The following is a 12,431-nucleotide window of genomic DNA, read 5'->3' as shown; positions in this document are numbered from 1 at the left end:
GGTCTGGAGTGGAGGCAGGGAAGAGGGTGGCTACAGGAAAGAGGGTCATTTAGAAATGCCAAGTCACTGTAAGGAGGTTGCCAGTAGCGTGAGAAAAGGATGCTATTGGCAGACTCTGAGTGAAAGAGTGGCCTGATTTCTACTTGACACTCACGACAGACTCTGGGTAGCCTTCCCAGCACACTCTGAACCTTGCTCCTCTCCCACCATCTCCACATACTAGGTGGAGTCTCCCTTCCTTCGTCTCTCAGGCCACGGTCCTTTGCCCCTCTATCCTTCTGTAGGGACACATCAAATCCACTGTCAAATCCTATCATCCTTACCTTTAATATATGAATGTAACCTTCCTTTCAAGATTTGGGCTGCTGGTCTAAGATATAATTCTCTCTCTCTAGGGATAGAGCAGGAGACTTTAACTGGTCCCCTACTTCCATTCTTGACCATCTACACTGTATGTTTCATGGAGGTGTTCAGAATGATTCTTTAAAATATTAAAACCAAACCACACATTCCCCTGCTCAGAACTCTCTGATTGCTTCACGTCACATTTAGGATAAAACATCATAGTCTTTAATGTGGACTGAAAGGTGTATAGGATCTTCTCCTGCTGCCTCCTCCCCTCATCTCTTTCCATTTCTGCCTCACTCATTCTAGTTCCAAATCACCGCACACCTTGTTATCTCTCAAACACCCTAGCTCATTCCCTCCTGAACACCATTCCACTTTCTGTAACCTCTGCAGAGGATGCCCTTCTTCATGATTCACTAGCTCACTTAATTCCAGTCTCTGCTCAAACTTCGTCTCTTAAGAAAAGACTTCCCATGTACCCTATTAAATAGAATTTCCTTATCAATGTATTTCAAATATGAAAGTTCTCTACAAATTAATCTATAGGATCAGTGAAATCCCTCTTCTAAAAAAATCCCAATGAAATTTGTGTGCTGCTCGACAGATTGGTTTTAAAGTTTGTATGGAAAAAAATTGCAAGATTAAGTAGCCCAAATCATTGTTTTTTGTCTTGATTTTAAAAAGGCAAATAAGAGAAGAGATGCTTCCTGGAATATCAAAATACAGTACAATGCTTAGGTACTTAAAGCAGCATGCTATTTGTGTGATAAAAAATATTAAAATGAATGGAACAAGGGCAAGAAATACAGTCACGTAAATATCAACTTCTAGTGTATGATAAGGCTGTAAAGGAGGCGTTTCAAATTCATGGAGAAAGGTTAGATTACTAAATAAAAGACACTGGAACAAATGTCTAATCATATAATGACAGATAATATCATAAATCATAAAACAGGAGAAGAAAAACATTTTCTGTGTTTATTTGGTATACAAAAGTTCTTCCAAAGCAAAGTACAGAATTCAGAAGCTGTGAGAGAATGAGAAATATAGAAAGATTTGACCTAATAAAAATAAAAATAAAATGATTAATAAATGACAATATAAACAAAATCAGAAATTTTTATTCTAATAAAAAATTATAATTACCCAGAATGTTAAAAATAGCACCTATTAACTAATAAGGAAAAGGTCACCCAGTGTGGAAATGGGCAAAGCATTTGGCTAAATGTTTGAGAAAAATACAAAACAGCAATGAACAACATAAAAGATGATCAATGACATGAATAGTCATGGGGGTGAAAATGAAAATATTAATGCAGCTTTTTTGCTTAAAAATTGTAATTTTAAATTGATAGCATCAAGTATTAGTCACATTTTAGTTTTAGACACATGAATTTGCTTACACATAGCTGCTAGATTAGCAGGTGTAGTAGTGAGAGTGGCCACTCCACTGCTACTTAAACTCCTTGATTCCCAGGCCCATGCATTATGGGGAGAAACTGCCGTACAACCGTCTGACTTGCAGCATGGCCATATATCCGAACCCATCCTCTCAGGACCTCGAATCCCACTGCACCGTAGCTGTCTTCCGTGCTCCATCTTACCTTTCCGTCAGACCCTCTGCTTCTGGATGGTGATGGAGTTTGAGGTAAGACCACTTAATTCCATGGGTTCCCTGACCAGCTGCAGTGCTGGGAGGAAGGCCATGTTGCAGATGATGCGTCCTGTGAGCCCACGGATGATGGTGGTGGAAGACGCGTTCCAGGCAAGGGAAGGCAGATTCCACATCCACAAGGCATGTTTATTCCTGTGCGGCTGCATCTCTGCCTCCCCCTGATGGGCGGCGCTTAGTGTAATCAACCTGTCACCAGGTGGCCGGCTGGTCCCCCAGGGGTGGTTCTAAACCCTAGGGAGCCCCAGCTATGGCCTCATGGCAAGTGGTGATGGGCCGGGATCTGAGGCCAGGTGGGTCTATGATGCTTGCTCGGCCTGGAAAGATGAGGGAAGGAAGGGCTCTGGGATGACCTGGGGCTGGAGCCCAGTCTCCAGAGATGAAAAGGGGTTTCCTGGGAGATGTATCAGGTGAAGGTGTGCCCAGCTGGACGCCAGGGATACTGCAAAAGGGCAGGGTAGCAGACTCTGGCATCAGTGCGGTTTCTCCCAAGAAACGGCTGCAGAGTTTGTGTGATGAGGGCTGGGGGCTGGCAGGTCTGTGAACCACAGGCCCTGGCATCATCACTTGCTCTTAAATATGAGTGATTCACAGGGAAATAGGCTGAGAATCAATTCAAGTCTATTCTGAGAGTCTGTCCATCTCCCACGCTGTCAACAAAGGGGCACGTGTCACCCCCGAGCTGAGGGTTCCTGGGGTCCTTTCAGGGGTCCCGGGTGGAGCCTGCAGGGAGGACTGCAGTCACCTGGATCCTTCCTCACCACCTCTGCTTCTCAGGGGCTACTGGAGACATGAGCCGAGCCAACGTCAGCCCCGTCCTGTCCCTCCCAGGACCTGGAGCAGGTGTGACTGGTATTCTAGGTGTGTCTGGTATTCCAGGGAAGCCACAAGTGTGTTGACAGAAAAAACCCTGGCTCCAGCTACTCCCTCAAGGAGCCAAAAAAAGAAAAAGAAAAAAGGAATAGTCCATTTGCACTTACATAAATACAGGTGGAAATTGAAACTGAAACTGAAGCTGAGACCCCAATACTCTGGCCACCTGATGGGAAGAACTGACTCATTGGAAAAGACCCTGATGCTGGGAGGGATTGAAGGCAGGAGGAGAAGGGGACAACAGAGGATGAGATGGTTGGATGGCATCACAGACTCAATGGACGTCAGTTTGGGTAAACTCTGGGAGTTGGTGATGGAAAGGGAGGCCTCACGTGCTGCGGTCCATGGGGTCTCAAAGAGTCGGACACGACTGAGCGACTGAACTGAACTGTCTGAAACACAGGCAGCTCAATGGTAAAGAACCCACCTACGGTGCAGGAGACGCGGGTTCTATCCCTGGGTCGGGAAGATCCCCTGGAGAAGGAAATGGCAACCCACTCCAGGAATCTTGCCTGGGAAGTCCCATGCACAGAGGAGCCTGGCGGGATACAGTCTATGGGGTCACAAAAGAGTTGGCCACGACTTAGCAGCTAAAACAACAGCACCGACGGACATGGAAGACCTCTGAGCATGAGTGTCATCCTGGATCACCCCGCCCAGTCCCCTCCCCGAAGAGCAGGATGAGGAATCTCTGGGCTCCTTTTTGCCGAGCTGGGACGGAGGAGGTACGTTCATAAAGGTGCACGACAACATGCTTTTCCCACCGCTCCGCTCACCGGGCCATTTGCTTTCAGTAGGATCTGGGCTCCTCTTAAAACAAGAGCAGTCTTGCAGAAATTCAGGTGGTCCGTCCCCCGCAGGCCAGGCTCCGGAGGGACGGGGCTGCCTCTCCGGCCCATCCTGGCAGCGGGTGAGTCATCTCCGGGGCTGGAGTTAGGACGGCCCAGGCCCGCTCTTGACTTCTGGGTGAGTCAGGAGAGACTGAGGGCTGGCTCCCGTGTACGGTGAACACAGTTTCCTGCTGGCATGACTCACCCTTGAGTGGCATCTTAAGGGAAAAGAAAACCACAGGCGGGACCCGGAATGAACCCGATAGACAACTCGGTTAGGATGCAGGGTGAGGCTGAGGGGGGAGGGCTCGGTGCCAGGGGTGGGGGGAGGGGGGCTCACCTGTGGTCAGAGAGGCCGTAGCAGGAGCATCAGGAGACCCGTCAGTCTGGTGTGCGGAGCACCTGAGGGCCTCCATGGCGCTTCAGTGCCATCCGCTGGCTCTGGAACCAGCCTCACCAGGAGCTGGGAGGCATGCCTCCAAATCACCTGGAGGTTCCGGGCCCCTGGCTAGGTGTTGCCACGTTGGGTAGGTCATCTTTTCCACCATTCTTTAACATTGGTATGGTTAATCTCTCTTTTTAAAATAAGTGTGTTTAAGCTGAAGTATCGTTATTTATAATATTGTGTGTGCTCAGGGGTGCAGCCCAGAGATTTAGTTATACACGTATGTGGGCTGAGCTGATGGCTCAAACAGTAGAGTCCGCCTGAAACGCACGAGACCCGGGTTCGGTCCTTGGATTGGGAAGATCCCCTGCAGAAGAGAATGGCTACCCACTCCAGTATTCTTGCCTGGAGAATTCCATGACAGAGGAACCCCACTCCATGGGGTTGCAACAAGTCAGACATGACTGAGCCATTAACACTTTCACTATATATATAAGTATATATACGTACATATGTATTGGTTTCCCAGGTGGATCAGTGGTAAAGAATCTGCCTGCTGATGTGGGAGGTGCAGGTTCGATCCCTGGGGAAGATCCCCTGGAGAAGGAAATGACAACCCACCCCAGTATTCTTGCCTGGAGAATCCCCATGGACAGAGGAGCCTGGCAGGCTACGGTCTATGGGGTCACAGAGTCGGACACGACTGAGGAACTAAATAACAACAGCAATGCATCACATATCCTTTTCAGGTTCTTTCCCTTGCAGGTTATATAGTTCCCTGTGCTACACAGTAGGTCATTGTTGTTTATCTATTTTATATGTTGTTGTTGTTTGGTTGCTCAGTTGTGTCCGACTCTTTGCGACCCCATGGACTGTAGTCCACCAGGCTCCTCTGTCCATAGGATTTCCTAGGCAAGAGTACTGGAGCTGGTTGCCATTTCCTTCTCCAGGGGATTTTATATGAATATGAAAATCACAGCCTCCTAAGTTATCCCTCCCCTCAGCCCTCTTTCTCTTTTTGTAAGCATAATTTTATCTTCTGTATCTGCTGAGTCTCTTACTGTTTTGGAAATAAGTTCATTTGTGTCTTTTTTTCTTTTAGATTCCAAATATAAGTGATATTGGTTTTTCCAGTATTCATATATGGATGTGAGAGTTGGACCATAAAGAAAGCTGAGTGCTGAAGAATTGATGTTTTGAACTGTGGTGTTGGAGAAGACTCTTGAGAGTCCCTTGGACTGCAAGGAGATCTAACCAGTCCACCCTAAAGCAGATCAGTCCTGGGTGTTCATTGGAAAGACTGATGCTGAAGCTGCAACTCCAACACTTTGGCCACCTGATGCGAAGAGCTGACTCACTGGAAAAGACCCTGATGCTGGGAAAGATTGAGGGCAGGAGGAGAAGGGGACGACAGAGGACGAGATGGTTGGATGGCATTACCGACTTGGACAGGAGTTTGAGCAAGCTCTGGGAGTTGGTGATGGACAGGGAGGTCTGACGTGCTTTGGTCCATGGGGTCGCAAAGACTGAGTGACTGAACTGGACTGAACTGATAAGTGATATCATAGATGTTTGTCTGACTCACTTCACTTTGTAGGATTGTCTCTAGACCCATCCGTGTTGCTGCAAATGGCACGACTTCATTCTTTTTTATACTAATCTCTCTTAGGAGGTGAGGACACGGATGGGCAGAGAGGAAGCAACTCGCCTGTGACCACAGAGGTCTCAACTGAAGGAGCCCGGTTCACCTGGGGTCCCACCCTGGAGACGTGGCCTGCACCCTTCAGCCGGCGCATCCCCCCACCCCCTCTGTGCCTCTGTCTCCATCTCTCTGTCTCTCTCTGCCTTCCTTTCTCCTGACTTCCCAGGCACCTGGGTGGACGTCTCCTGAGGCTCTTTTTCCATCGGGCCCTCAGAACGGCTTCTGTCTCTGGCAGCCTGGGAGGCTGGGTCTTCCCCACCTGCCCTCTGAAGCCCTGTCACTTAGATCAACAGAAGGACTGATGCTGAAGCTGCATGGCAGGAACCCAAGCTTCCAGCAATGTCTGCTGAAGGAATGCCCACCTGTGAGCTGGTAAGTGCCCCTTCTCCTTAGCTGTGTGGCTCAGAGATGAGAGGCTGGGCGGGCCATGCCATGGCCCACTTCTCCACACCTCTGGACGCAGCGGGGAGGGCGGTCACCTGGTGTCCGAGCTGCGATTCTGGGAGGGAGTCTCATGGCAGCCTGAGTTCCGCACGTGTCTGTCCCTGCTTCCCACTGGAGAGAGGTCTCCGTGCAGAGGACGGTGGTCACCCATGCGCCTTGTTGGCACTCACAGCGTGATGCGAGAGAGGACGCCCGGCCCAGTGGTTTAGGCTCTGGGCAGGTGAGAGCAGAATGCCGGGGTGGGAGGAGGCCCCCCAACCTGTCCCGCGTCCCCAGAACTCCTGAGAGCGCGTGGTTCTGCTCTGCACCCCAGCACTGCAGGATTAATGTCCTGGGCCGGGAGCAGGTTGTCATTCAGCGTGGTCTGTTTTTCCCCTTGAAGGCTGCCTCAGACACAGTGAGCTGTTTTTCTGACCTTTTCCGGGAAATCGAAGGTTTCGCTGTCCTGTAGACCCGTGGCATTTCTGAGTCTCACTTGCCCCGGTCATTGCTCTATGAGATTTCAGTGTTTCCGTGTTTCCTGACGGCGTCCCTGCAGTTCACGGCTCCCAACACCCCTCAGATCCAGCCCGCTGCATCGCTTCATATTGGTACCTCACTTTCTAGAGTAGCTCTGGCGTGAGTTTTTGGCGTTGCTGATGCCCTTAAGGTCTTCCCAGGTGGCTCGGTGGTAAAGAATCTGCCTGTCAATGCAGGGCCGCAAAAGACATGGGTTCGATCCCTGGGTCAGGAAGATCCCTGGAGAAGGAAATGGCAACCCACTCCAGTCTTCTTGCCTGGAGAATCCCTTGGACAGAGGAGCCTGGCGGGTTACAGTCCACGGGGTCGCAAAGAGTCAGACACAACTGAAGCGACTTAACACACACACACACACACACACACTGCTCTTAGAGGCGTCCCTCTCTCTCGAAATCTGACAGCTGGAAGCAACTCCCCTAACTATCCCTTCTGGGGAGTCTAGTGATTTGCTGGCGACTTTTTTCTTCTCTTGTCCTCAGCTTTCTAGGCTGGGATAGGACATCTATGGTCCAAGGGCAGGAGGCACCAGCCTGTTTTACCAGCTAGACTCAGTGGGCTCACACTCAGCAGCAAGTGGGTCCCTGGCATCTCCTTCTGGTCCTTTGATTTCCTGATGCCTGGGATCCAGATGCTGGAACTGGTCCCAGGTGGACACGGGACATCAGGTGAGGCTGTGTGCGATCGCACCCATCCCGTTATCCACCCCCGAGGTCTAACCTGTTGGGAGAAGAAAAAGGGGGAGGACATGGGAGCCCTGAGCTGTGTGACGGTGCCCTCACTGCCAGTCACATTAGGAAACAGCGGAGTCCAGTGGAGACCGCAGAGGCATTGGGCTCTGATGAACTCAAGTTCAAGTCTCGGCTCCACCACCCAGGACAGGTCACTCGTGTCTAGAAATGGAGGTTCTCTCCATCTCATTTGCCTCATCTATACAAGAACGATGACTGTAGAATAAGAATTAACCATTTAACAGTATCTCAGTAGGCACTTCTGCGTGCCACCAGGAAGCCCTGAGTGTGGGCTCCATCTAACCCCTCCCAGGAGCGTGGGGGCCTCACCCCGGGCAGCCGGGGCAGCTGAGCCTTGGGGAGACTGACTCTTGTCCAGGTCCCACGGAGCCGGGGAGGAGGGCAGGGTGACCCCCGTCCTGGGGACACAGCCTCCACCCCCCGAGGCTGGAGCTCCACCTGGAAGGCAAGCAGACGTGAGCTCTCAGAGTGCGATGAAAGGTAACGTCAGCGACAGATGGGCAGAGCGGCCCTTCTCAAACTCAGGCGAGTTTGCACACCCCCTGGGCACCACGTGAGCCCCGCGGTCTGGGCCTCGGCCAGGGAGGCATCTGAGACCCGGCCCGTGTAACCACGCCCAGCTGGCCTGAGGCCACCCTGTCTGGAGGCGGGCACGGGGGCTCCCTGTGAGCTGGGCGCTGCCCAGACGCGTGCCAGGGGAATCGGAGCCCTGGGAGAAGCGGGCTGTCCCAGCTGGGGGGCCTGAGGGCCTCCAGCCGCCCTCCAGCCGCCCTCCACCCGCCCCGAGCTGCCCCGGCCACAGCCGGCTGCTCAGACCCCCGGCCCCCGGCCTCAGCGGCCCCCTTCACAGCCCTTCTGGGGTGTGTGAACCCCGCCCTCACTCCTGTCTGGGCTGCGCGCTCTCTGCAGCCCACCGCGGGCCGGGCCGCCCTGGCCCCGTGGGAAGAGGGCTGGGCCCGGGGACACGTTCCAAGGGCAGCCACAGGGGACTGCCTTGTCTTGTCCAGTTTCTGCCTGACCGTGACCTTACAGGGGACTCTGGGCATCTCACCTCACCCTGGTCCAGAGGCCTGTGTGTGTGTGTGTGTGTGTGCGTGCGTGCGTACGTGTGTGTGTGTGTGTGTGCGTGCGTGCGCGCGTGCATGTGCGGGCGAGGGTGCGTGACCGCGCCTGTGGGAGGGCGCACGCGTGCCGGGGGCCCACCCCGCCCACATCTGCGCCGGAGAAGGAGGGGTCTCCCTTCACTCCCTGCTCTGCCGACGGTGGTGCGGTCACTGCCCAGCCCAGGGAGAGGAGTGCGCCGGCTTCTCCCCCACCGTCCCTCCCTGTGTGCTTAATAGTCTGGAGGTTTACTTATTGCAACGGCCTTTTTTTTTAACCAAAATAAATGTTCTTTGCTTTTCTGCACTCCCATTAATCGTGATTTATATGAATTTAAAGTCTTCCAGAACAGCATTTGTATTTGGAAGCCCTAAATCTCAGGAAGTAGCCTTCTCTCAGAACACACACCATCACACAAACACACACCTCACACACATACCACCACACAGACACACAGACCATCACACACACACCATAGCACACATGATCACACAAATCCCAACACACACATCAGACACACATACACACACAACCACACACAGCACACAAATACACACACCATCACATATACCATCACACACACACACACCCCATCACACACATCAGACACACACACACAGACCACACACACACACACCCCATCACATACAGCAGACACCCCCCACACACCCCACACCCACACACACACCATCACAAGTACCATCACACACATACACCATCACATATACCATCATACACACACACACCCCATCACATACATCAGACACCCCCCCACACACCCCACACCCACACACACACCATCACATGCACATATCCCATCACATACATCAGACACACACACAGACCACACACCCACACACACCCACACACACAACACACATGCCATCACCCACACACATACACCATCACACACACACATACACCATCACACACACACATTCTATTGCACACATCCCATCACACACATCAGACGCACATACACATATGCACACACACACCCTCTTTTTTAATTAATTAATTTTTTTATTGAAGGATGATTGCTTTACAGACTTCTGCTGTTTTCTCTCACACCTCAACGTGAATCAGCCTCAGGTATACATACATCCCCTCCCTTCTGGAGCCCCCTCCCCACCCCACCCTCTAGGCTGACACAGAGCCCCTGTTGGAGTTTCCTGAGCCGTACAGCCAGTTCCCGTTGGCTGTCTATTTGACATACGGTGATGTAAGTGCCCGTGTTGCTCTCTGCATACATCCCACCCTCTCCTCCCCTCTCCCCACGTCCATAAGTCTATTCTCTCTGTCTGTTTCTCCACTGTTGCCCTGTAAATAAATTCTTCAGTACCATTTTTCTGGATTCTGTATATATGTGTTAGAATATGGTATTTATCTTTCTCTTTTTGATTCACTTCACTCTGTATAGTAGGTTCTAGGTTCATCCAGCTCATTAGAACTGACTCAAATGTGTTCTTTTTTATGACTGAGTAATATTCCATTGTGTATATGTACCACAACTTCTTTATCCATTCATCTGTTGATGGACATCTAGGTTGCTTCCATGTCCTAGCTATTGTAAATAGTGCTGCAAAGAACAATGGCGTACATGTATCTCTTTCAATTTTAGTTTCCTCAGGGTATATGCTTAGGAGTGAATTGCTGGATCATATGGTGGTTTTTTCCTAGTTTTTTTTAAGGAATCACCACACTGTCTTCCATAGTGGCTGTATCAATTTTCATTCCCACCAGCAGTGCAAGAATGTTCCCTTTTCTTCACACCCTCTCCAGCATTTATTTTTTGTAGACTTTTTGAGGAGGTCCATTCTGACTGGTGTGAGGTGATATCTCATTGTAGTTTTGACTTGCATTTCTCTAATAATGAGCAGTGTTGAGCATCTTTTCATGTGTTTGTTAGCCATTTGTATGTTTTCTTTGGAGAAATGTCTGTTTAGGTCTTTTTCTTACTTTTTGATTGGGTTGTTTGTTTTCCTGGTATTGAGTTGTATGAGCTGCTTGTATGTTTTGGAAATTAATCCCTTGTCAGTTGTTTCAGTTGCTATTATTTTCTCCCATTCTGAGAGTTGTCTTTTCACCTTGCTTATAGTTTCCTTTACTGTGCAAAAGCTTTCAAGTTTAATCAGGCCCCACTTCTTTACTTTTGTTTTCATTTCTGTTACTCTAGGAGGTGGGACATAGAGGATCAAGCTTTGATTTCTGTCCTCGAGTGTTCTGCCTATGTTTTCCTCTAAGAGTTTTATAGTTTCTGGTCTTACGTTTAGGTCTTTAATCCATTTTGGGTTTATCTTTGTGTATGGTGTTAGGAAGTGTTCTAATTTCATTCTTTTACATGTAGCTGTCCGGTTTTCTCAGCACCTTTTATTGAAAAGGCTGTCTCTGCCACATTGTATATTCTTGCCTCTTTTGTCAAAAATAAGGTGCCCAAAGGTGTGTGGGTTTATTTCTGGGCTTTCTATCTTGTTCCTTGGTCTATGTTTCTGTTTTTGTGCCAGCACCATCCTGTCTTGATGACTGAGGTTTTGTAGTATAATCTGAATTCAGGAAGGTTGATTCCTCCAGCTCCATTCTTCTTTCTCAAGACTGCTTTGGCTACTGAGGGTCTTTTGTGTTTCCATATGAATTGTGGGATTTTTGTTCTAGTTCTGTGAAAAATGCCATTGGTAATTTGATAGGGATTGCATTGAACCTGTGGATTACATTTGGCAGTATAGCCATTTGCACAATATTCATTCTTCCTACCCAAGAACATGGAATATCTCTCCGTCTGTTTCTGTCATCTTTGATTTCTTTCATTAGTGTTTTATAACTTTCTGTGTACAGTTCTTTCATCTCCTTAGATAAATTTATTCCTAGATATTTAATTCTTTTTGTTGCAATGGTGAATGGGATTGACTCCTTAATTGTTCTTTCTGAGTTTTCGTTGTTAGTATATAGAAATGCAACTGATTTCTGTGTATTGATTTTATATCCTGCAACTTTGCTAAATTCACTGATTAGCTCTAGTAATTTTCTGATACTATCTTTAGGGTTTTCTATGTACAGTATCATGCCATCTGCAAACAGTGAGAGCTTTACTTCTTTTCCAATCTGGATTCCTTATTTCTTTTTCTTCTCTGATGGATGTAGCTAGGACTTCCAGAACTATGTTGAATAATAGTGCAAAAGTGGACACCCTTGTCTTGTTCCTGATCTTAGGGGGAATGTTTTCAGTTTTTAACCATTGAGAGTAATGTTTGCTGTAGAGTCTTTACTATACGGCCTTTACTATGTTGAGGTAGGTTCCTTCTATGCCCATTTTTTGAAGAGTTTTAATCATAAATGGGTGCTGAATTTTGTCAAAGGCTTTTTCTGCATCTATTGAGATGATCATATGGTTTTTATCTTTCAATTTGTTAATATGGTGTATCACATTGATTGATTTCCATATATTGAAGAATCCTTGCATCCCTGGAATAAACCCAACTTAATCATGGTATATGAGCTTTTCTATGTGTTGCTGAATTCTGTTTGCTAAAATTCTGTTGAGGATTTTTGCATCTCTATTCATCAATGATATTGGCTTGTAGTTTTCTTTTTGTGTGTTGTCTTTGTCTGGTTTTGGTATCAGGGTGATGGAGGCCTCATAGAATGAATTTGGAAGTGTTCCTTCCTCTGCAATTTTACTCACACCCTTCTTGGTCCCAAAGTTGTCTCCCAGTTCCGTACTCTTGTTCCTCCCCGGCCTGGGTGGGAGGCAGGGCAAACGTTGCTGCCGTTTTTGAGAGAGGCGAGGCCTCATTCATGTGGCACCATGGCT

This window comes from Cervus elaphus, chromosome 22 (genome assembly GCF_910594005.1).
Source record: "Cervus elaphus chromosome 22, mCerEla1.1, whole genome shotgun sequence".
Taxonomy (NCBI): domain Eukaryota; kingdom Metazoa; phylum Chordata; class Mammalia; order Artiodactyla; family Cervidae; genus Cervus; species Cervus elaphus.
This window is presented reverse-complemented; position numbering follows the sequence as displayed.